Genomic DNA, 26152 nt, shown 5'->3' on the forward strand with positions numbered 1-26152 from the left:
CTCCATCTCCCCACTGTGCCCGCCTCTGGAATGCCAAGCCCCACTCTGCCATCCCCAGTAGGCTCATTCCCAAAGAAAGTTCTGGAAGTTATCATTCGGCTGCCAAGAGCAATCAGGGCTGTGTCCCCTCACTTACATTTCCTTGGAGAATGATTCCCTGTGGCGCTCTGTGGCTGATGAGAAGACGCCCAGAAATCAGCTGAGAACCTCTCTTCAAACCCCATTAGTCAAAATTGTGTCACGTGTCCATCCATGAGCCAACCGCTGACAAAGGAAAAGAGGGTCCCCCTTAAACCAATCACCACCACCCCCAACCAGGCTGAGGTCAATCCCAAATTTCATTATTGCTACTCAGGGAGGGGGTGCGGAATGGATGATGGGAAGTTAACCACAAGATGCCCCACTCAGCTATAAGAACTTCAGCTACCCACTTCCCAAGCCCACATAATAAGTGGGAATTAAAAGCGAAGAGACATTTGCTTTAGGCACAGGTACACTGTGTCTAGCAAGAAGGGACATCAGTCAGCAAGAAGCATAGCGGGGAAAAACTAAAAATCAGGCACAGCCACTCAAAACCTCAAAGGGGCCATTTGGTGTAAGCAAGTCATCCCGCTGAATTAGAGCTCAGTACATTAATTAAGGTTCCTAACATACCCGTGGGACATCAAGAAAAGGTTACATTTATGCTTGTGCGACTCTTTAAAAAGGCAGGGACGCATGTAATACATTTTATAGAAAATCACAGACACAGTCGCTGACAATTTCTAAGTGGTGTTGCTGAAAGGGACAAATCGCACCTTAGTTAAAACACTTTGAAATTTGGAATGACCCACACCAGCCTCTCCGGAAAGCTGGGCTTTAATGTGCAGCCTGCAAGCAGTCACACCGCACGCGGGGAGATGTCATGCTGGCCTTCCCCCGGGCTCCTCGGCTGATGGAAATTGATTGCTCCTCATCTCCCGACGGCTGGGTAGCTGATTACCAATGCCAAACAAATAGTAGGTATTTGCATTATGGTGTTGCTCTTTAGAACAAGTATGTAGACTCCCAGTCCCCCCTAGACCTATCAAATCGGAATCTCATGGGCATGGACCATACTCTGTCTTCCCTTAAAATTCCCCCCGTAAATCTGATGATCAGCCAGCCCAAACCTCACACTACCTCCCTACCAACCCAGCATGCTCTGGAGGAAGAGCCCTCTGAGTAGGAGCCAGGCCTCCTGGAGCTTTACAAGGTCATCTCTTTTGTACTCCCTCTTGCTTCCAGGAAGGCCAGCATTGACAGCAGAAGCGCTAGGCACTCGCCCTGCTGGGGACAAGCACAATCCACCTGCCCGGCAACAGGCCCAGCAGTTCCTGACACACACCACCCACCAAGTAACGCTCTCGCTTGAGAGCCACAGCCAATCGCCTCTCGGCTCTAACTGCTTACTCACCCTCTTCCTGCCCATAGTTCTCCCCCCCTCCCCCCCCCGACACACACACACACCCCAGACCCCACCCAACAGCATCAGGGTCCTGGGGGGGATCAGCTAGACAACATGGTCCCTCCCCAGCCAGGAAGGACATCCCATGTCACCTATTAAATGGCACCTCTGCCAGTTTCTACTTCACACATTCCTTTTTGTAACTGACCCACCACCCCATCCCGTTTCCCTCTTCAACTATGTCTAGCCCCAGTCCTGCCACTGCAACTGGCTGAGGACTGGAGGAAAGGGAGTGGAATAGGGACCAGGGATCCCTTGGTCACTGGCATGTCACTACCAGGGACCAACAGGTGGCTGGCCTGAGGCGGTGATATATACTCTTCACCTTTTTCCAGGCAAGGAAGAGAGCAATGTCCCAACCCCTGGAACACGCCAGCCAGGGAGAGCTGGGTCAGGAGCCTGCCCTGCATCACATCCTGCAAGTCAACCTTCAGCTTCTGACTCTCCACCTCCCCAACTCCTGTGACCTTCAGTCACCAGCCTCTGTGACCGGAGATTCCAGGCTTGACCATTACTCAGAGGCTCTTCCAGCACTGGCTCCACTGAGCACCACCTGTGTGTCCTGGGAGCTGCCCTGCACCCAAAGCCTCGGCTTCCTCTCTGGGATGGATCAGGATTGTCTCCCCAGTTCTCGCGAGGCTTCAAACCCACAACGAATGTGAATGTGCTCCGTCAACCAGACAGCAATGTTCACTCATGAAGGATCGCTGTCCACCGGGCTCAGAGCGTCTCCAGCTGGGAGCAGCATCTCATTCATCTTGTGTCGCCAGTGTCTGGCGTTGGCAAATGTCTCCCGAGGAATGGCGGGGTTACACGAACAGAATGAGGAAAGGGCATCAGAGGAGGACGGGGGTGCCTGACAAGTCAGGATGGTGACAAGGAAGAGTCGGGGATGGAAGAAATGCGCCCCCTTCCCACCACCCTCGTCTGCGGGGACTGACAATGCTCCCATAGTGCCTCCCTCATTGATCAGACAGATAACTTTTAAATGTTGCTCTAGCTCCATACAGAAAAGGACGTCATTAAAGCTCTTCCACGGCAATTTACATAAAATATGGAACACATCCAACCTTTAAATTCAACGGAAAATCCCTTTTAGCTAACAACGCTCTCAGGTGCGTGCTTGCCCTGGCTAGTGTTGCCATGAACCCCAAAATGGTTGGGAGACTGAATGCCTGGGTAGGGCCCTGGAGGGCAAAGCCTTCCCTGACTCCTCACTGCTCTGGTTTCCTGGGGGAACAGGCCCTCGGGAGGCTGAACGAGCCAGGGTGGCAACTGGGTATGTGAAGGGTGAACTTGTTTCTCCATACGGAACAGCTCCAGTCCTGGGAACCACAGGGCAGTCCTTACCCCTCAGCAGCTCTGCAATGTGAAGTGATCTACCACCACCACTGATACCACCACTGGTACCACGACCACCACCACCACCACCCTGTCCTCAGAACAGAAACAGCCTCTCAGAGATGAAAAGGGCAGCTGCCTTCCACCACACACGAGTCCCAGCTATGTTTTTAGATATTCTTGCCCCCTCTGCACCCCTGGGCCTAAACCGTAATGCAATCATTGGGGCAAGATATACAAGAGAACTCCCCACCCGGAAAAGCACGTGGACTCAGAGGTGGTAATTTTTAGACATAAAAGAACCCTCCCACAACATTAACCTTGCCCTCTGAGTACAGGGAACATTGGCAAGCCAGCATACCCTCTTGGGCACACCCTTGCTCTTGCCCCATTTCCTTTCTCCTCACCCACTGTTAGAGCTGGATGGGACCTTGCTCCCTGGAGCCAGGGGTGGCCAAGGGCTCTCTCAATAGCCCCACATTCACAGACCCTGCCCCAGCCCTCACTCTCAGACGAGACGGCAGGGAGGCAGAGCCAGGGGGGCAGAGGCCTGCTTTGGCCGCTTCCACCCTCTTTCCAGAACTCACAACATCTGCTGAGCATCTCTCAACTTGAAACCTTGATCCTTCCCTTATAGATCCCACATCAAGTATGAATCCAATTCCATAGACATATGATCAGTGCCAGGCGGTGGACTGGACTAAGGAAAGACCCAGAAAATCCACAGGCCACCTTCAAAGTGCAGTTTTCAACATGCTCCCATAGAATTATTTTATCATTAAGGAGGAATGGTAAGGCTAGCTCAGCAGAGAATATGAAGAGCACGGGTCTATATAATCAGTCAGGAAAGGCATGTAGAAATGAGTTTGCTAAGTAGGGAGAAAACTGGTAATGTCCTACAGGGCAATAGAACCATAACTGTTGGAGATACCTTTTCACTGGACAGAAATCACTTGCATCTCTACTGGGTAAAGAGCAGTGTTATCTTATCAATCTACTAGTGGCCTGGTGCACAAATTTGTGCACATTGAAAGGAAATTAGAAGAAATATTTTAATATCGCTATTTGCCCTTTATAATAGAAGTGTCAGAGATGAAAGAAAATTAGCAAAATGTGTATGAAAATAATATATAAATTGCTTAATAAATAACATAACAACAAAGACATGATATAAAAACATGATATAAGAACAACATTGATAAAAACAATGACTGATAAATTGATTAAACTTATTCTAATATCTCCTTTTATACCACAATAAGAGTAAAAAACACTTTCAGAGTGCTTGACTAATTTCCCTTACGATGAAGTACTCACAACTTTAATATCACACACTCTTCGACCTTGAGAGAAAGCAACATATAACTGACCATGTCTGAAAACGGGTTCAGGTAGGAATATTCCTACTCTGTCTAGATTGGCGCCAGCGAGAGCTTTATATGTATTGTGCATGTGCGAGTCAATGTTTATTTTTAAATTGCCAGTGCGCGTCATATGTACCAGCCGGTCAGTCGGTCCAACAAACATGGTTGGACACTTAGCCATAGATAGATAGATAGATAGATAGATAGATAGATAGATAGATAGATAGATAGATATAGATATAGATGTAGATATAGATATATATAGATATGCTAACATCTAACTTCATAAAGTCCAGCCTTAACCAATAATCAATTGAAAGTCAAGCAAAAGTACCCTCTGAGAATGAGATACCCTTTGGGTGGACCGTGGGGTGGACCTGTTGGGTGGCAGTGTGAGGTAGCCAGGATGGGCAGTCATCCTTGCCTGGTCTCCAAGTTTTGGGTGCTTTTTCTTACCACCACCATCCTTGCCCTCAAGCAGTTTCAATACCTGGGGAGGCAAGGCCATCACACACACTCATGTTAACCGGTCCCAGAAGGATCACTGTTCATTTTGTTAGGCCTGACCTGACAATGGCACAGTGTTTGTGTACAATGTGAATAAATCCTGATCCATCGAGATGCACACTGAAGCAGCCAGGGACAAAATGTCATGACGTCTGGGATTTGCTTACAGACAGAAGTTCGGGGGAGAATATATGAAAAACAATGGGCAAAATATTGGTAACGGTTGAAGTCCACTGAAGGGTACGTGGGAATTCACGCATGGTTCTCTCTACTTTGGGTAAATTCAAATTGTTTTCATGGTGATAGTTAAAACAACAACGTCCTATCACATGTTTGTAATCTTCTCATACACTAAGATTTACAGGTTTTTCTCTGTCTCCCCTGCTTAGACTATACACTCCACGGGGGCAGGGCTCCTGGCCGGTTCTTTCCCTTCCAGGCATGGAAGAGCATCCGGCACCTGTGGGCACACAGTGGGTATTTGCTAAAGGATTCTTTGAAGAATCCTTTAGCAAATGTGTGGTTTCTGCACAGATGTCTCAGGTAGAAACCACACATTTGAAAACCTGGCATCTGAGAGAGAAAGCAGAGACAACCCAGAGATAGCCGAGCTGGTTGCAGTGTTTTGGGGAAGGGCCAAATCAGGCCTGTTTGGAGAGATGAGGCTGTCCAGCGGCAGGTGGGATGCAGGCCCACAGGGCAGGGGTCTCCCTGGGCCCAGGCTCAGGAGCTGCAGTGGGGGCTGAGCGTCCTGCTGGAGGGGGGCCTGCAGCTGCCCAGGGCTGGGAGTCTCTAGACCTCCTGTAGGGCAGTGCCCTGTCCCCACTGCAGGTGCGCCTTTTTTTCCCCAATATATACTTTTTATTGATTTCAGAGAGAAAGGGAGAGGAGAGATAGAAACATCAAGGATGAGAGGGAATCATTGACTGGCTGCCTCCTGCACAACCCCTACTGGGGAATGAGCCTGCAACCCCAGCATATGCCCTTGACCAGAATCGAACCTGGGACCCCTCAGTCCGCAGGCCAACACTCTACCCACTAAGACAAACCAGCTAGGGTCAGGTGCGCCTTTGATGTGGCTCTGGCTGCTGGGCAGAGGAAACCGGAGCTTCCCAGTGGTGCCCACTGCATCAATGCCACCCAGTTTTCAATGAGGCCTCAGAAGATGTGGGCCCGTGGGCCGGTGGCAGGGCAACTGCTCTATAGACAGAGCAGCTGGCACGAAACCAAGGCACAGCATTTCAGCCAGAGCTGAAAGGGAGTTTTTACCCAGACTCCTCTAAGGCACCCACACTCCACGTCTACTCTGGAGGTTGGGGAGAGGGGGCGGTGTCTCAGTGGAGGTAGGGCCTTAGAGGCTCCCACTTTCTTTCCTCACTTCCTTCACGGGAAAAGCGTCCCGTGTGGATGTCTGTAAGGAGAGCGACTCTGGGCTAAGGGAAGGGTCTGCGTTATCTCTGTGTGTTTCAATGATCCAAGTCTCCCCTTGAGACCGGACAATGAGGGGCCTGTGATTACATGGGGTATGAATGCAGAGAGCACATCAGGCCCCACCCGACCCCTATATTTACAGATCTCCTCCATCTGCATTCATATTCCCGTGTGAGAGAGGCTGAGACAGGGACTGCGAGAGAATTCAGCTCCCTGGTTGCCCCCGAAGGACCCTGCCCCTGAGAACTCACCAGAGACTGTGAAGCCCTACAGGGGTTCAGGACCCACTGCTCACCCCACACCAGAGACATGAAATCAAGGACCCCTTTTTGAGAACATGTCCCATCCATGCTTTGAGGGAGCTAATGGGAAGGGGAAACCAGGATGTCTTCTGACACCAGCTCTCTCATTAACAACTCACACACATTTGCTGAGGCCTTGGTGCCAGGCATCAAGCTGGGCAAAGGGACACCAAGATAAATATGGCTCTGTCCCTGCCCCTGCCCTGGCAGCTGGAGCTCCCGCAGGGAGACCATGGCAACTGTGCAGCCATACAGAGGGCCCCAGGCGCCGAGGCAAAGGCAGGGAAGGTGCCAGGGGTTCGTTCCCCGCTGTCCCTGCGATTCACCTGGAGCCCTGAAAATACAGACGCCACACGGTGACGGGACATATGGAAGGCCTCTTTGATGGTGAGGCCTGGGCTGCAGTCGATTTTAAAGCCCCCAGGGGATTCTAACGTGCTGCCAGGGAGAACAGTTAAATCATGCATCCCTTTCAGAATGGGCATGGCAACAGAAAACAGGGCCCAGGGCTCAGGGATATGCTTCAGCTCAAATATGGGCCTCCTCTCCAAGCATGGCCCAGCAGGTACCAGGGGCACCCCACCCAATGCCGGCACAACCCAGAATTAGAAGGGAGTAGGTTGGCCTCTTTTCCTTACAACCTTGACCAAGCGGGCAAGACCAAGTGGTTTTGCTGACCTAGAGCCCAGAAGCATCCTGTCCCTCCCTTTCTGAAACTCCTTCTGAGTTCTTTTCTTGCCTTTAAAAAAAAAAAAAATAGTGCAGCCTGGCCGGCGTGGCTCCATGGTTTCGTATAAACCAGGAGGTCACGGTTTGGTCCCTGGTCAGGGAACATGCCTGTGTTGCGGGCTCCATCCCCAGTGGGGGGCGTGTAGGAGGTAGCCGATCGATGATTCTCTCTCATCATTGTTTCGATCTCTTTCTCCCTCTCCCTTCCTCTCTGAAATCAATAAAAATAATTTAAATATATAAATAAATAAAAATTAAAAACTACTCCAGTGTGCCGGAGGGATGACTCCATGTTAGAGCTGCCCAAGAAGGGAGAGGCTGCTGCTGCGGCTGGTGGGCCCTCTGGGTAGAGGTCTTCAAGGTCAACCAACCCCACACAGGTCTGGAGAGGAGAGGCGGGGCTTACCCTGGGGGGATGGGGAAGAACCTGAGGCGGCTGACCCTGCTGGGTGTACAGCAGGAAGTCCCTGGTGCGTCTGGAACTCCAGGGCTCAGGGCAGAGCAGAGGCCAGGCACCCGAGAGCCCCCCAGGATCCTCACACTGACAGCAGGGGCTTCGGGCTATTATGGGACAGAGCGTGGAGTTTGCAACTGGAAACAAGGGCTTGAAACTGCCTCTTAGTAGACGTGCAGCCTGGGACTCATTCTTTCTGGAGAATTTCTTCATCTGCTGTACCAGATGCAGAATTGCTTGCTATTGGTTTAAGAATTAAATGAGATAATGTACAGAAAGTGATGGGAATGGTGTCCGGCATGGGGTTCCGTAAAGGGAAGTTGTGGCCTCTGGAAGAAGAAAATGTTCTTGGACAACAGTAAAGTACTCCATTAAAAAGGGATTTGTCAACATCATCAGTGCCACGGAGGCCAGAGCAGGTGAAAGTGAATTATCTGCGACCACAAAGAGTATGAGGGGCCCAGACTGTTCACAGGGATTGACCCTGCACCCAGGGCAGGCAGAGGTGTGGCCCAGAGCTCAGCAGACTTCAGTGGGATCATTGGTTCCTGCTTCACTTGGTAGCTGTTAGCGTCTGAAAGGAATAGCGCTATTCACCCCACCTCTGCAGCATCCAGCACAACCCTGGCACATGGTGAAGGCTCAAGTCAATGTTTGTCACTATTGGACATTCAGTCAGTTTGAGGTGGAATCAGAGAGGTTGGTAGCACAGGTCGAGGGGTCGAGTCTGTGAACTTGAAGAAGGTCCATCTGTTACACCACCATGAGAGCTGCTAGTGCCCAGAGCACTGAGCAGGCAGCACCACAGGCTTCCGGATCCTGGGCACCAACGCCAGCCTCCACCCTCTCTTTCCTGGCCGGCTCTTCCTTCTGAATGTGGACCCACATGTAGGGTGTTGAGGCTGCACGGGTCCTGACACAGAGATGCCACCATGATTCTCCAGTTTACTGCAAACACCGTTACCCATAATGCAAGTGCTTCACAAGGTTTTAACTTAGAACCAGGCAGAGTTTGGGCACAGTCCCATCAGAGTCAGCCCAAACAGGAGAAACATGGTTTATTTGGTGCCTCAAATGATGGATCATTCTAGCACAGGCCACTCAGCAGCCCAGAGCTCAGCCTCCCACCCACCGATCTTCCCATCTCAGAAAGGGCACCAGACGTGTCAGACCCAGGAAACGGGTCTCCTTATCACGGATGAAATGACCCGAGGGCTGCGGTGAGCAGGGTTAGCTTTCTGTCAGTGCTTTTGAGATCTGAGCCTCTCTAAAGCTCTTCACCAGCCCCATCACCCCAAACCTCTAAGACCAATACAGGGTGTGATTCAGGCTACACATCTGGGCTGTGCAGCCAGGGGGCTCTGTCACTGAGGTTAGGGGATTCCTTCAAAGGCAAGGGCAGGAGCACCAGTCATATGGACAATCTGTCCTCACGTGGGAGACCCACAGGCCATTGCTGAATGCACAGAAGGAGGTGGTGATTAAGCCCCTCTCCTGGAATTGCTGAGCCCCTTCACCTGTCAGGGCTTCAAGGGAATGGAGAGAACCAATAAGGTAGAGACTACAACCTGAGGCCAGTTACTTAACAACCAGAGCCTCAGTTTCCCCATTCATAAGATAGGGAACAACTCTTGGGATGGTCCCCTGGGGATGAGAGAATGTGAGTTTAGAGATGAGAATGTCAGGCACAGTGAGCGTCCAAGGCAGGGTCGCCCCAGTGCAGCCTAGTCGCACATGAGCAAGATCAGGGTTGTGTGGGTCCAACACAGCAGACTGTGGGACATCAGGGGTCAGCCTGGCCATTGACTTACCCTGATGCCCTGTGCATATAAGAAAACAGGAGATGGAGTCTGGAGTTTTGCCCAAGAATGGGAAATCTGAATTCAGACCAGAGTGACAAGGTGGCAGACACCCCTCAGGCCTCCGTGAAATAAACAACACACACACACACACACACACACACACACACACACACACACACGGTTAACTTTCCTATTGGAGGCTCAGAAAGTGCCCAGGACACAGGCTCCTGGCAGGGATGCAGGCCTGGGTGTGGTCACTAGAGGGCTGGGATGGCACAGAGGCTGCTGCCCTAGTAGGTCACAGTCGTGGGAACCAGGATAGGGGTGGGGGCAGGGCTGGGGGCAGAGACCAGGCTGTGTCATGGAAGGGTAGAATGGCTTCCCATAAAAGCTTCCCCACCTTCCCCTCAGGACGCAGAATGATCCAGAGAAACCGGGAGCCCTGGGCTTCCCAGCAGTGACAGAGCTTCTGAACAACTGCAGTCTCAACAGCCTCCATCAGGAAAGCTCTGCACACCCAACATGCGCGAACCCCTAGCGTCCAACCTCCACTCCATCACCAAATGCATTTCCCTGGTTCTTTCTGACACTCTTTTTAAAAAATATATATATATTTTTTATTGCTTTCAGAGAGGAAGGGAGAGGGGGGGAGAGATAGAAAAATCAATGATGAGAGAGACTCATTGATCGGCTGCCTCTTTCACGCCCCCTACTGGGGATCGAGCTCGAAACCCGGGCATGTGCCCTTGACAGGAATCAAACCTGGGACCCTTCAGTCCGCAGGCCAATGCTCTATCCACTGAGCCAAACCAGCTGGGGCTCTCTGACACTTGATCGACAGGAGTCTGCAGGCAGCCAGCCAACTGCTGGGAGAGGCCCTCTGTCAGGTGGAAAGAGCACTTGCTTCTGTTCACTGGGCCCTGGGTTCAAATCCTGTCACGCACTCTACCCCTATATGGCCGCACAATGTTAGAACGGTTTCTTAACCTCTCTGAAGTCTTTCTTCATGTGCAAATTGGTGGCTCATCTCTCCCTATAGACCTCCATGAGAACTAAAATGAGATGTGCACAGTAGGTCCTCACACATGGCAGTCATTACTGAGAATACAAAGCTGATTCCACCTGCATTAATTCCCAGGACTGGAACACTCTTCCACCCTGGGCTGCCTGTGCCTTCTTCTCCCCTACCCGCCGCCCCCCCCCCCCATGCTCCTTTGCACCCCCTCCCCATTCCTGTCCCACCCAGGCCCAGGCCTATGTGGAGACCTCTCCCTGGTCCTGGCTCTCACTGAGAGAAGTTTCTGAAGTGGAAACCACTTCAGACAGTTAGCCCAGTGTGCCAATCTCAGAGCAATCTCTCACCTAGCAGGACAAGGCTGTGAAGTGTAATTAAAGCCACGGGTGCATTAGGAGTGGCAGCCGTCTCACCAAGAGGAGCACCTCACCACCACTCATCCTGCACCCAGAGACTTGGCCCAAAGGTCCAGGAGGCAGAAGCCACAGCACTTCTCCAAGTCCCGGTCCTCCTCCTCCTCCTCCACCTAAGTCACGCCACAGCTGTCTTCAATCAGCTGTTTTAATTTCTCTTGCAGTTCACACTCAAGAAGTTTCTCTTGCAGTCTAACTTAAATTCTTCCCTCTACAGAGTGATGGAGGGAGGAGGACAGGTGACACAGATGTGAGTGTGGGCTTCATGAAGGTGCCCTGAGAAGTGTCCTTGAGAAGGGCAGAGCCTTGAGCCCCACCCCACCCCCAACCATGAGAAGATGGTGTGGTGGTCCTGCAGGATGAAGCCCGGGATGGAGGCAATGTGATGGATGAAGGGGAAGGGGGAGCAGGAAAGCACCTCAGTCAGATGGCGGAGAGAGCTGGGAGGCAGCAGGCCCACTTAGGTCGGATGTCTGGGGTTGCCTTACTAGTTACCTAATACCCCTGTGTCTCAGTCAGCCCATCTGTAAAATGGGGGTAAAAAGTCATAGCTGCTCTAGGGTTTCCAGGAGCTAAAATACATACAGCTTTTAAATGGCCTGGCACAATATACTAGTAAGTTCTCAGTAAACTTTAGGAAACTTCGTAACACTCCACCCCATTCTGCAAATTGCTCAGGGTCCTGGGGCTTCTTTCCTCTCCATTTCTCTTAGACTCGCTCCTTCTCCATTCCAATGGCCGCTCTGCAGTCCTGTCCCTCAACCCCACACGCTGGGCCCAGTCTGTGACCTCCCCTCCCTCCTCCCCATGGGCCTCACTCTCCCCCGCCACATCAGTCTCCAGCTCACCAGGCCATTCTGCAGACCGGATCGTTTGGTACCCTTGGGCCCCAGGTACTTTTCCAGGTGACCTGCTTTACTAAAAAGAACTCATTTAATTCAATTCTCACAACCACCCTCTGAAGGTATTATGGCCACTTTACAGACGAGGAAACTGAGCTGCAGAGAGGAGAGATAATTTGCCCAAAGTCACCCTACGAGTAAACGGCAGAGCCAGAATTCAAACCCAGATCTGGGCAGCTCCAGGCTACCTTCCACGCCAGACTCCTCAGCAAAGCACCTGAGGCCTTCTGTGCCTTAGCATCCCTCCTTGCCCCTGATTCATGCCCTGCCAGTCCAATGCACACACCTCACCTTCATATATGCACTCACCCTCACAGAATCAAAGAGCAAGAATAGAGAAGAGACAAAGAGAGATTTTAGGAATGAGAGAAATTTCAGAAAGGGAGCAGCTGGAAAAGAAAAGAATGTTGAGAGGTAACTAGCATGGTGTCCACAGATTTGGGGGACTTCTCTGGCAGGCCCTACAGTCTCTAGCTTGATCTAGCCTCTCATCCGGGCAAGGTATTCCACGGAAAGGAAAGAGAGAGGAGGCCGAAGCCGGAGCTGGTGAAAGGACTGCAAAAGCTCCAGCTGCTCCGAATGAGTTCAAGCCACTTGGCTCGGTGCACATCCCAGGGACTTGAAACATGCAAATGAGGCCGAGCACAGCTGTGGGGATCTTGCAGGAATCCTGACAGGATCCTGGCAAGCACTGGAAGGGCTGGGAGGCCTCAGGCCGGCCACACCGTCCTCACATCCAGAGAGGGGTCTGAGGTGGTTTCTGCAAACACAAAGAAGAAAGCTTGATGTGCCTCTTGAGCAAAATTACTGAAGAGACTATGCACGGAGGGCAGTGGGCACGTAGCAAGGGCAGCGGAGATGCGATCAGCGTGTGCTCAGTAATGAAGTCCTGTCAGGCAAAACTCTTCTCCGCTGACAGGGTCACCAGGCTGGCAGATGAGGGAAATGGGGCTCACCCATGTAACTGATCTTGAAAACATCTGACAGGCTCTTCCTGAAACTGTTGTGTACAAGCTAGAAAGGGAAGCTAGAAGGTGGTCGCATTAGTGGGTAAAGGAGGTGGTCACACAATCGCACCCAAGATTACTCACCAGGGGGTCAAGGCCCCTGGGCGGGAAGTGTGCGTGTGCTGGAAGGCACTGACCTACCCCACCACGTGTAACTTGTAACAAACCCTTAGGTCAACATATGGGAAGAGACAGGATCCACAATATCTTAGCTGGAGAGATGGACTGCTGAAGTGAATTAGGGAAAAATGGAGAGTCCCAAACATAAGACCCCAAAAAAGTACAATACTATTATGGGTTCAACTGTGTCCCCCCAAAAAACTCGTATGTTCAACTTTTAACCTCCAATACTTCAGAATGTGACTTCATTTGAAAATAGGATCATTGCAGATGTAATTAGTCAAGATGAGGTCATACTAGAGGAGGGTAGTCCCTAATTCAATACGACTGGTGTTCTTATAAAATGGGGAAAGGTGGACACAGACAGGCACACAGGGAGAACGCCATGCAAACATGAAGGTAGAGATCAGGGTGATGCTTCTATAAACCAATGCCAAACATTGCCAGTAAACTACCAGAAGTTAGGGGAGAGGCAGGGAACAGATTCTCCTTCATAGTCTTCGGAAGGAACCAACCCTGCCAACACCTGGGACTTCTGGTCTCCAGGACTGTAAGACAATACACTTCCGTTGTTTGAGCCATCCAGTTTGTGGTACTTCATCAGGCTGCCCAAGCAAACTAACGCAAGCACAAAGACACAACTGGAAGATGAAACTGACTACCAGATCACGTTAGCAACCTGGGGGTATTGGTTGGATGTAAGCTCAGTAAAAGTCAGAAGGACCAGGTGTGGCTGCCACAGTCAGTCAGAGCAGAATTGAGGCTGCATTAATAGCAGGTGTGGTGCCTGGACTGCTGAAGATGTGCTAGCTGAATCTCACCTGGAGGACCAGGTTTGGTCCTGATGACCTCAATTTAAGACAAGTAGGAGGTTGTCCAGAGGTGGTGAGACAAGTCAGAGAAGAACTAATGGAGGTGGGGAAGAGGTGGCAGGCAGTTGGTCTCCAGTATTTGCAAAGCTGTGGCATGCAGTGACTGGCTATGCCTGAACAGTCACATGGGGGAAGAGACAGAGCCCATAGGAAGAGACACAGACTGCAGAGAAATGTAAGACTTTTCTACTAGACATGTTAAACTTGAATGGGCCACCCTGTGGGGAGATGAGCTTTCTGTCTCTGAGGAACTCAAGCCTCCACCAGCTGACCACTCAGCAGGGACTGGTACAGGTGACTCCACAGTCTTACAGCACCAAGAAGGGCACACTCACACTCTCCACCTGAGTTGACACCAGCAATTCAGGCTTTTTACCCATTTAAAGTAAAGTGCCATGGTGAGATGGCCTAGCCCCAAGACTTTTCATTGATGGCTTTAGCAAATACAATTGCCTGTGGAGGGCAGTGAGTCTAAACCTATAGTTTGGCCAGACCTGGTCCACTGGAGGGATGAACCTGCTCAAGCTCACAAGGACAGGGGTCCCAGAAGGACAAGGGGTGGGAAGGAAAGTGGCCCTGGATCTCCATTGTCCAGGGATGGAGGGAACTGTCAGCCCAAGACTTAACCAACTCCTCACTTGAGGGAGCCCCATGCTGGTGGGTGCTGTGAGGGGATACAAAGGAGCCTAGGGGTTTGGAAAGAGGTTTCTGCATGTGAGGCAACGCTCATGCTAATACGATGAGCCATCCCAAGATGACCTGATACTATAGTGAGCACCCACATGAGCTATGCCACTTTATTTAATCCTCCCTTAAACTAGGCCTCCCACATTTTACAGTATAAAACGGAGGCTCAGAGAAGGAAAAGAATTTATGTAAAACCCACAACCAAAAACCAATCAAGCTCAGTTTGAACCCACATCTGTCTCATCCCCAAGCCCATGCTTTTCCCAAGGTTCTACACAGCTTCCTCAGCAAAGGACTGCAGGTTGTAGAAGTGCCACAAACGTCCAACAACAGAAAGACCTACCTAGTGTGATCTAAAGTAGCCTGTCCCATTTCAGCATGCATCAGAATGGCCTGGGGGCTGGGTCAAGCACAGGTGGCTGGGCCCCTCCCCAAGCGTTGCCAAATTAGTAGGTCTGGGGTTTGGCCCAAGAATGTAACTCCCAAGTTTTGACAGTGCTGCTGGTCGGGGACCTCACCTAAAGAACCACTGCTCTAGAGCAATCAGGAAAGAGAGCGGTGTCCTCCAGACTCAGGGCCGCAGAGATGGAGGTGTGCTGCCTGGTGGGTCACCTGTCTCGGGGAGGGAGGGCCCCAACAGCATCTCAGGCAGCAGGACGGCCAGCCGGTGCTGCTTCACTAGGAACCCGTCTGGTTGGGGAGATGCTCCTCCTAAAAATTCCAGCGTCTTGTACTTTCCACTCTGGAATTCCTGGTTCTCCCAGATTGACAAGCTCTGTTCTCTTCTATAGAAAGTCCAGTTTCTTCTTCCATCACGACCTCCAGGGTTTTCTCCCTCTCTAAACAGACAGGCTGCCTTCCCAGACCTTGTGTGGCTGATGTTGCATGCCCTCCACTGAGCCCTCTCGGAAATGAGAACATAGTGACCAGAGAGAACCCAATCTGGACCCTGCACGTCTCTGAGGTGGTGGAAGATGGTGGTGCTGTGAGCCATCCCATCACCCTGTCAGCTCCTATGAAGCCTGTGAACAATTAAACCCCTCGGATCTTTTTCTCAGGATCTGCAGCCAAATCAAGTCTGCGCCACCCACAACCCCCTCATGAACTTGAGTAATTAATTTCTTCCATCTTAACGCGACTTTCCATCTGCCCCTGTTAAATTTCATCTTGTTGGTTTAAACCCAGCATTGCAGTCTGCTGAGATCATTTTGAATATTTATTCTAGCTTTTATAGGAGCTGCCCATCACAGCCTTGTCACCAACATATTTGATAAGCTCGCTTACTCCAGTTTCATCCAAGTCATGCCAAAAATGTGAAGCTTCATTATTCAGAATCTCACCTGCCACAAAACATCTTCCCCTTTGGAGGCCCTAATCATATGATCATACTTCTCCAAAACAGACTTTCTAGAGTCTAGGGAAGATCTCTGGGCATGTCACTTCTTTCCTTGGCTGTTTTAAATGCCAGGCTGATGTGGTCACTTTCATCTGAGTACTATCACACCATCACCTAGTTCTTGGTCATGGTCAGAATCATATCCGAAGGACGGTCCATTGCTATTTCTCTACCTTCTGGGCAATGACGATGCTATAAAGGCAAGAACGCAAAAATGTATCTGATCCTCCACTTAAAACAGTATTTGATATCCAACAGAAGTCAGGACATCTATCCCCCCATCATTACTATAGCATGCCTCCCTGACAGCTTTATGATCCAGACTGGGAAAGTAGCATCCAAATGCTTCCAACTGGGTGGGGAAGCTGTCATAGGGATATGTCACAACTTGGACCTGCTCAGCTGCAAGGCATGCTGGGATCTTGGCAGCTGGTCAGTGAGGAGGCAAGAAATGTTTTCTGGCGTGGGATCCCTGGAGAAAGGGGTGAGGACAGATTCAAGGAAGTGGAAAGGAAAAGGGCGCCTTGATGAATAGCATCCCCCCTCTTCTGCCATTCACATGTGAGATCCGCCCTTCTCTGCTGCAGAAAGGCATGCTATACGTTCGTGGGATGCTGCTGGAGCATGAGCCAAGGATGGAGAGAGGTATATGCGGTGGTGAAGTGTGTAGGCTCTGAAGCCAGACAATCTAGATTTACACCCCAGCTCTACTACTTATTAGCCGTGTGACCTTGGGCAAATTGTTTTTCTCTCTCAAGGTTTCAGTTTCCTCATGTGGAAAGTGGAGACAAAAATAGTACCTGCACACAAGGCACATGGGGATTAAAAGAGATAATGCATGTACGAAGATCGTCTGGTACATAGTAACAGCTCAATAAATAACAGCTGTATATGGAACAACAGCTCGAGGGCACTGAGTGTTGCTAGCTCTGGGGCTGGAGGTGTGAAGAGAAAAGTGCTAAGAAGGTAAAAGAAGAAACTTAAGTCTGGGGTTAGGGGGAGCAGAGTGGAGCTCACCTGAGGGGTGAGGCAGCAATTTGTGAAACTGACTTGAAGGTGGAGCCTAGGCATGAGGCTAGATAAGGATGGGACCTTCAGGTCAGGTCGGACAGAGCAGCCAGTTTGAAGCCTCAGAGGAGTTCTGTGAAAAGTTTGTTTGCTTCAGCTCTGAACACAACAATTTTTAATTGCTATAGGAAATCAGTCAAAAATTGTCTAAATGGTCCATGTTAAGAAGTACAAATATTCCACCTCTAGAAACCTGTTCTGAAGACATAATCCTCAATAGGCACAGAGATTTATATATAAGGATGCTCGCTGCAGCATCATTTATAATAGTAAAGAATGATTTACAAGCTAGATGTCTGACCCACAGGGGATTCGTTAAATAAATTATGGCACATCCATAGGATGGAATAGCAGGCAGCCATTAAAAAGCCCATTTTAGAAGAATACTTAAGACGTGGGGAAATTATCACAATATGTTACAAAATAAAAAAGGCTGGTTACAAAAGAGCACAGACAGTACAGTCACAATTTTAAAATATCGAATGACTGCATATTACTTTCATAAATGTTTTAAGACAAAATGACCAAAAAGAAGTTACTCGAGAAAGGAGCTCCCACAATCAGCTTATAAATAGAAAGTGGTTAAATTCAGAACACGGGAACACACACAGTAGCGTGAGCTGCATGCCAGGAGCTTTGTTAGTACCTACGAGGGAGGCCCTGGCTGTTTGGAAGGGCTGAGGGCGAAGAGACTTGGCATGCCTGTGGCGTGAGGCCAGGTGGAGCCTAGGAAAGAAGACTTAGGTCGGTGGCTCTCAACCATGGCTGCATATTAGAAGGTGAAAAAATACCAATGCCCAGGTCCATCCTCAGGAATTCTGTCTTCATTGAGGTCTAGGATAAGGCTGGTCATCTCTATGGTTTTCAAAGCTCTTCAGGTGATTCTAACAGGGACCAGTGAACTCATGTTGCGCTGGACCAGGCTACTGTTACCTGTATACAGAGGACACTGGAGCCTTGCTCTCTAAATGGTCCATGTGAACCCATTTAGACTGAGCCCAGCATGTGAACAGAGACTCATCCTGGAAGCTAGAAAGAAGCTAAAAGGAAGCAGGTGGCCCCAAGACACTTGGTCTACGCAGGGAAATGACTCTAAGCTTTGGGGGACAATTCACAGAAGTGCTCCTTAAGAGCTGGCCTATTTGGGAGCTTTTGCCACAAGGACACTGCTCTCCACTTGAGAGTCCTGATGGGACCCTGTTATCAGCTGACTCCACAGACTGCAAGTACAGGTGAGTCTACAAAAGGGAGAAGGGAAGGCAACCGGGATCCTGGGAAATCTACAGGGACCTGACTCTGCAGAAGCTGGAACTAGTGGTATTTTCCTCTCTGTTTTGCTTTTGAGCAGAAACACACTCGGGCCAACGGAGCCATGTGCAAACCTTAAACGTAATCTGCTTTGAGTGGATGAGGCCTCCCAGGGCCTCCTAGTTTCTCCCAGGCGCCTTGAGAGAAGAGGAGCAGAGGGAACAGGTTGCTGGAAACAAAAGTCTGTATTAAATGATAAGATCTCCCAGCCTCTCATTACAGGCATAGAGTTACTCAAGGCACCAAAAGAAGGGAAAGAGGAGGCCTGGGTCGGGTGGTGTACACACTGGAGCCATACATCCCTGAATAATTAAGGGCGAACTGCAGCTCTTTTGTACTCCTTAAAGTGGGGGCCCTGGGGGGGCCTTCAGGACAATGCCCAGGGCAGTATGGAGGGAGTTTTGGCTCCGGTGGACTAGTGGGGTTGGCAAGTAGGGATGGATCTAAATTGCTACCCTACCAGCCATTTCCCTGAAGTTGCCTGCCTCAGATCAACTCTTGCGAAAGAATAAAGCTGCAGATAACCCAAGATGCTGGGTGATCAAACCATACACAAAGTTTATACCTGCATGTATGTGAGTATATTTACACACACACACACATATATGGCAGATCTACCTTCCAAATGATGTTTGGCACAGGCGGAGGATAGCGGGAAATGCACTCTCTGAAGATGCCTGGACTGGCACTCAGGGGGTTATCAACAGTGGGGCTGGACAGTAACTAGAAACTGGCTTGAGACTAAACATCCATAATAAATAATCCACAAAGAGGGGAATGAACCACTCCTGGAAAATCAAGAATTGACTATAAACTCCATCCAAAACCACTGGCCTTGATGGTCAGAAAGAGCCTGTGGGTTGGTTCATCTGACACCTCATTTTTACAGATGGGGAGTCTGGATTAAGCAGAAACGCGCCCGTGGAGAAGCCGCCTTCGTTTCCAACCCAGCCTCCTCCTTCGGGAAAGTAAACCTACCTCCTCGAATTTGATCCTCGGGGGACTGGCAGAACAGACGGTCACCAGCCATCCTCCAGAACAAACCCTTCCTGTCACAGGAGAGGCCACAGAGATATTGTTCTTTCAAATGCAAAGATATGCCGATAATACTGACAAGGCTTCAAATTCAGATGAGTTCCAGGTGCAAGGCTGATTAAGTCATCCTTAACAAACGCAGAAAGGCAATGCTGTGGGCTGAGTCCCACCATGACACCGTCCTGGCAGGACTCGGCACACAGCCTTGCCTTCCAAGCTTTCATTTGCTCAGGGAAAAGCCCAATGAAATCCTTGGCCTCTTATTTCAAGTCAGAGTGGAGGAGGATGACCAGCCCAACTGTGGGGAAATGTGCTCAAGGTCAAACTCTCCCAAGCCCAGTCTCCAGCCCAGGGGTCCCTTCTCTGGCTTTCCCCACTGTGCCATCTCGTTTTTTTCTACTTTGAAGCTACCATGTACAGCAGTTTCTCACTGGTGAGCCCCCAAGTAATGACCGAATTAAAGAGTGCATTCTGCAAGGTTTGGTTTTCATCTCTCAGGCTCACTAAAGCACAGCACGAAAGCAGAAGGGCAGGACGGTGACATGCAAGGCCACAGAGCAGTCAGCACCCCTTTCCCTTTCTGAACTCTGCTCCCAGCTGGGACCCTCCCCTGCCACTCTCTAGCTTTCCAGCCTGTTGTAAGGGGGATTTCTTCAGAAAGTCTTAAAGGAGATTCTTCCATTGGAGACAGAGAATGGCATACACAGAGATCCCCTTCCAGCTTACCCATCAAGGAGCCATCTCCTCAGCTGAGGCAGATGTCACCAAACCAAAATTCAAAGAGAAAGTTTCCAAATGTATGCACTATACCAGTCAAATCCAGGGGTTGCCCACACACGCTGTAAGAGAAAGGCTTAATTCGGTCAACTCAATGAAACCATTCGTCAAGACACTTGCTTTGGCCTCTTGTTATACATTTAAGACCAAATTAGTTAGGCTTTGTCATAAATTTAAGACCAATTTAGCGATGGCTCAACTCAAATGCAAAGGTATGAATGTGAAGAAAACTCATTCATTAGAGGTAGTTATTTCCAATATACACACACACATTCACACAAAGTCATCAGTTGATGAAAACAAGCTAGTCATCAAGATGACTGAATGAGGCAAAGGATGGTCCCAGGACACACTGGGGTTCAGACCCTGAAATATAAATAACCAATACTGCCTCCCAATAGTTCTCATCCCCAGATCACCAGGCACAAGGCAGGTGTTCAACCCCACTTAATGAGTGAGGAATCTGAGGCATGAAGAGGGGACTTGGAAATAGGGAAACAACTAGCTCTCTCAGCCTTCCCCCCAAATCCTTTGGACAACTCCACATTAGCGGTCAGGTCACGCAGACAAACCCACAGGTAAAACACAACCCACAGTAAATTTCATCTTAGAAGTTGAGGCAATGCTAGTAATTGTGCTCCCCTAGCACGCTGATTCACCTCCATCCAGGGATTTTAGAGACAAAACTTGTCTACTGTTGTATCCATAGCTTCTAGCACAGTGCCTGGCACACAGCAGGTGCTCAGTAACTGACAAACACCTTAGTTTACTGCCACTGGTTTATCTCATCTACCTGGTTTATAGGCAATAAAAAGTCAATGCTTGAGAACCATGGGGAACACCTGACTGGGGGGCAGCAGAGCTCAGCTCTGGGTCCTTTAAGGCAAGATGACAAGGTAACAAGCACTTCTAATCAGGGATCTTGTCCTTTGCCTTCTGTGTCCATTCTACCACCTCAGTCCTCAATAAAAGTGGTGAATTCGTTGATTGTATAGCCGTGATCTGAGTTGCTATCTTGTTGACTTTCCCTGTGGGATACAGGAGGGTGACCAAGATTAAGAACAGGAGTGTCATGATCGATGTTCAAAATAATTCAACCCGACAGCATCTTCTTCCCAAGTGCACACACTCCATCCACCAATCTTCAGCCTCACCAGGCTGCTCCTCCATAAACGTCTGCCATCCCTCTGCCCCCTTGATAGAGCTCCTCTTTCCCTTTTTAGACCCAAATCTGAGGCCCAGGGCTTTCTGAATATTCCTTGGGATCCCCCAACAACCTAATATGAGCTTCTGGCCTTTTCTCTTTCAACCCCTGCATACAGCATTACTATATTAGAAGCAAAAAGTTAGGTTTGGATTTTTTTTTTTCTCTCCTAAAGGAAAAAATTGGTTTACACCCACTGGGCTCCACAGGTGGAGGAGGGAGGGGAGGGACATGAGACCTGAGTTCCAGTCTTGACTCTGCGTCTAAAATCTTGTATCAATGGATATGAAGTGCTAGATCTGTATAAGATAGGACAGCTCCCCGACCTCAAGGAACTCATCTTCTATAGAAGAGTCCTGGTGGCCCTGAGAGTGAGGGTGAGCTGGGGGTCCACCAGGTCAGAGGGAGGACCAGGCTGGTGGGGCGTTCCAATCAATCCCCAAAGTACAGGGAAACATGATACCATGTGCACACAACGAGACGAGATCACATCTTAGAATCATAATTTCTTTTTTTAAGTATATTTTTATTGATTTCAGAGAGGAAGGGAGAGGGAGATAGAGATAGAAACATCAATGATGAGAATCATTGATTGGCTGCCTCCTGCACACCCCCTACTGGGGATCGAGCTCACAACCAGAGCATGTGCCCTTGACTGGAATCGAACCCGAGACCCTACAGTCCGCAGCTCTATCCTACAGCTCTATCCACTGAGCCAAACCAGCTAGGGCAGAATCATAATTTCTTAATCTGCAGATATAGGGGTCAGACCACTCAAGGGCTGCACATTGGTTTTGTTTGGACATTGTTATTTGGCCAGTTTAACTTTGAATAACCAGTTGTCCCCAGGCCCAGCCACTTTAAACTGCTTGATTAGCACCTTGTTACCTGCCTGCCCTCTGTAGGCATTTGAGTTTGTGACTCCCCTGGCATGACAGTCTCCTCCAGCTTTGAACCTCAGTAAGAAGTAACTGATAGAGGGACTTTCAACCAGGCCAGGAAGGATACCCTAGGACAAAAAGGCTTCTGTGATTCCTCCAATCCCAGCTGGGAGGGGCAAGCCACAGAGCCAGGCTGGACCTCTCAGCTGGCTTCTTTGCCTTTCCAGTCCCACTCCGGGAGTGGGAAGGGATCCCCTCCCTGTCCATCCCTTCTCCTGTCCCACCCTCCCTATCAGCACAGCTGTGGGGAAGGGATCAGTCTACAAGCCCAGCTCTCAGTCGAACCTGAGTCATCAGGCGTTCCTCAGCCAGTCCTCCCCTAAGCCCTGGGTCACCATCTGGCACCGAGCCCTTGCTGCCTTGTACAGCCTTTGCATTTTTCTGTTCATGTTCTCCTCACTCTTCCCCCTGCCCCCCCCCCAAAAAAAAGCTGGTGAATTTAGCACAGGCTCAGCCTGGTATCTACCAGAACCTGGATGGTACATTGCACACACCAGGTGCTTAACCATGTCCATAGTGATGGTAATGATGGCTGTTTGCAGCTCTGGAGGAGGAGCTAACTCCCTGGAAAGGGCCTGACTCCCTGGAAAGAGAACAGAGATGGGCCCAGAAGAAAGAAATCCCCCCCCACACACACACCTTCCCCCACATGGCACAACCAGGGGCAACCCTTCTTCCTGAGTGATCTCCCAAAAGGGTTCTTCCTGCTGGTTCTGCCCTCTCTCTCTTTGATATTTTATCCGCCTGCCTTCTCCCTTCCTTCTTGGTTGGGAATCTAGATTGGGGCAGGGTACTGCAGCTTTTCCCAAGCTGCTGCTTCATCTGGCTCCCTTTTTCTAGTGAGGTCCATTTCTCAAACTCAAGTTCCCCTCTGCCCCTTCCTCAAGGTCATCTATCCCGGATCAGAAAAGGCGAGGCCACTTTTTAATGTCAAGAAGAAATCGGGAGGGGGTCGGGGCAAGTGAGGAGAAGGAAGGGAAGAGAATAGCCTAAAAGATGAGGGGGAAAGGGGGTGGGAGGACTGGGAGGCGGGCTTGGCGGGGTAATGCAGGGGGCGCTGGAGGCGGAGTCTCTGCCTAGCCCTAGGGAGCAGAATGAGCCCTAAATGGGAATCCGAGGGGTGGGGGGCTGAGAAATGTGGGAGGAGACTGGATTTTCTAGGGCTGAGGGGGAACTATGGCGGGTGGGGCCGGGGAAAGTGGGATCATGCTGGGGTCCAGACGCAGGCCGGCTTCCAGGCCCCCCTTCCCCGCCCCCATCGCAGTTGCGTAGGCTCCAGGACGGGGGTGGGGGGGGGGGGGGAACACATCCCGAGGGCCGGCTCCGCTCCCGCTCTCGCCGCTCGGGTTCCCATCGCGGACGCCTGGGGAGGATCGCAGGGTGGGGCAGAGTCCGGCGGTCACTGCTCCCCGTCCAAACTCGGGCCCGCCGCGGCCGGGCGCGGGGGGCGGGCGGTACGACCGGAGGACTGGGCCACCGGGTATGGGAAGAAGGCGAGATCGGCGCTTCAGGTGGCTCCTCCTCGTAGTTTAAAGTTTGCAGCAGGCGAAGGAACCGACTCCGTCCACCCTCTGCAGCCGGCGCCCGCGGCTCGGCCGGATCAACTCAGCCTCCCCTCACCCTCGGCGCGTCCGGCGGCCACTCCCCTCGGGTCCCCCGCCCCGCTCGGGTCCCGGATCCCCTCTCCGGTCTCCATCCCTCCCCAGGGCCCGCGCCCCCGCTCCCTCCCTCCGCGCTGGATCTCCGACAAGACGTGAGCGGAAAGTGAATGGGCAGCCCGACCACAAAGACAAATTACCATGAGACCAATACATCGAGAAATCGCCGTTCGCGCCCCGGTTCCCGCCGCCGCACCCCTCCCTCTCCGCTGGCCGAGGCGGGAACACGGGGCTCCCCGGCCGCTGCGTCCGGGGCCTGGCAGGGCAGAGTTTGGGCTCCGCAGGGCCGGGCCCGGGCAAAGGTCCTGGAACAACCAGGGCGGGGGCCCCGAAGGTGGCAATGGAGCGGGAACGTCCCCGAGCAACAGATTTTACACTCCGCGTGGGTCACGGGTCCCCACGCACCTCGCCCGCCCGCTCGCGCCCTGCGCCGGGATTACTCGCCCGCCCTCTCTGAACCTCCATCTCCGCGGGTCTCAGAGCCTCCGCCCCGCTCTCTCCCCGCCATTCATTCCACCGTCCCCTTCCTACAGGCCGGCCCCCGGGTCCCCCTCAGGCAGCCCAGACGCGCCGACCCCGGCCGGGCGAGGACCCCGTACAGCCAGGCCCGGAGCGAGCGGGCGGCGGGGGAAAAGGCAGCGCGGAGGGCGCCCAAGCCGAGGTGTCTGCGGGCGGCGCGGAAGCTTGAGGACCCCCTCTTCGCCGGCCCGACGCCTCTGCCACCTGGTTCCAACTTGCCCGCGTCCCTGGCCCCTACCCCTCTCCCCGCCGAGTTGCTGAAGTTTGAAACTTGCAGCCCCAGCCCGCGCACGGGCAGCGCCCGCGGTTCCCGGGACTCACCTCCGGGTTGCGGGCGCAGGTGCCCGGTCCCCGGTGGCTCCCGGCTCCGGGAGAGGCGGAGGCGAACCCGGAGGGCTGGCGGCCGGTCTGGGGATTGGGCAGCCGCGCGGAACGGCCTCTGACTCTGGGCTCGGCGCTCCGATGCTGTCCCGACCCGGGCCCGCGCCCGCTAGGCTCGGGCTCCTCTAGCCGCCGCTGGACGCGCGGCCGACCCGCCCGGCTCCGCGGCGCTGGGCGCTGGCGGCAGTCCTCGCGCTCCAACTAGCTCCCGACCCGGCGTGCGGGTGAGAACGGGGAGGAGGGGACGGAGGGAGCTGGAGGGGGAGGGACGGAGGGATCGGCAGTGGGGGAGGAGTTGAGAGCGAGGGGAGAAGAGGAGGGGAGCTGGAGCGAAACGGAGGAGGGGGTGGAGAGGACCAGCCGCGGCGCGCGCGTCTGTCGCCAGTCCCGAGGCGTGCGCCAGAGCGCGAGGGGGCGCCCTGCACCTCCCCGTCCCCGACCCGGCCCGACCCTCGCCCCTGGCCTGCCAAGGGTGCGTCACCCGGGCGTAGGGGTGGGGGGTTGAAGTCCCGTTCAGCAGTCGGCTTTGGAGCGGTGAGACCCAAGTCCCCGAGCACTTGCCGCCTTTTGGTACGTCCCGCCCACCCGTTTTCATGAATCCCCATCTGGAACCTGACTTCCTCCCGGGGCCTCCTCCCACCCTCACCCTGCCCACCCAAAACTTGGGGCCTGAAGAACGTCTCCCTTCTCCCCCGTTCCCAAATTCCCCAGCCCAGTTTGCTAGGGACGATCTTCCTGCCTGTGGATTTGAAGGCGGAAAGAACCGCGTGCAGCACAGAGGAAATCTGGTGTGAACTGCAGTAGAAGAGAGGGCGGCGAGGCTGCCGGGCTGGGCTGGAAAGCCAGAGCTGGCCGCATTAGGGCTGACAAGCTGGACGACCTTAAGTGAACCTCTCCAAGCCTCAGTTTCCTCCTCTGTAAATCAGGGTGGGCAATACCTACCATACAGAACAATTTGAAGACCAAGTAGGGGGCTACAGTGAGTAAAATAACACCAGGAACGCTGGGAGGGCATCCAAGAGATTAGCGATTCTGGGAGGCAGCCGGCGAGCGCTCGGAGCTGAGGAGGAGGCTTAGCGATCAAGCTGAGGAAGGCTGCATTGTTGACAAGTTTAATGTCTAGTGTTTCTGGTGGCGAGAAAGCGGAGGGAAGGAGAGGGGCAAGCTTCAAATCCTGTGCCCGAGCTGCGAGAGGGAGGGGAAGGGAGCCCTCTGGTGAAGAAAAAAAGGTATTTAAAATAAAAAAGGTGACCTAAGTGTGTGTGGGGGGGGGGGGGGGGGCGGGGGGGGGGAGGTTGGGGGAAAACAAAACAAAGAATGAAGGAGAAAGACCAAGGACCTGAAAAAATTAAGCCTCCAGAAGTATGATTTTAAGAGATAAACAAAGAGAATTATGAAATAAAAATAGATACGTTGGAAGAAGGAAGACATTA

The 26152-nt window shown here is 51.9% G+C and overlaps 1 protein-coding gene across 1 annotated transcript in view; it reads right to left on the bottom strand.

Moving 5' to 3' along the window:
• The window catches only part of SEMA5B (semaphorin 5B), a 115691-nt gene extending 90772 nt beyond the window's left edge, over positions 1-24919 (bottom strand). Inside the window, exon 1 of the mRNA XM_036351839.1 lies at positions 24660-24919. The gene's annotated coding sequence lies outside the window, so the exon portion shown is untranslated. The remainder of the gene's footprint in view (positions 1-24659) is intronic.
• Positions 24920-26152: the final 1233 nt, after the last annotated feature.

The sequence above is a fragment of the Myotis myotis genome, unplaced genomic scaffold, assembly GCF_014108235.1.
Source record: "Myotis myotis isolate mMyoMyo1 unplaced genomic scaffold, mMyoMyo1.p scaffold_m19_p_2, whole genome shotgun sequence".
In the NCBI taxonomy this organism is placed as follows: Eukaryota; Metazoa; Chordata; class Mammalia; order Chiroptera; family Vespertilionidae; genus Myotis; species Myotis myotis.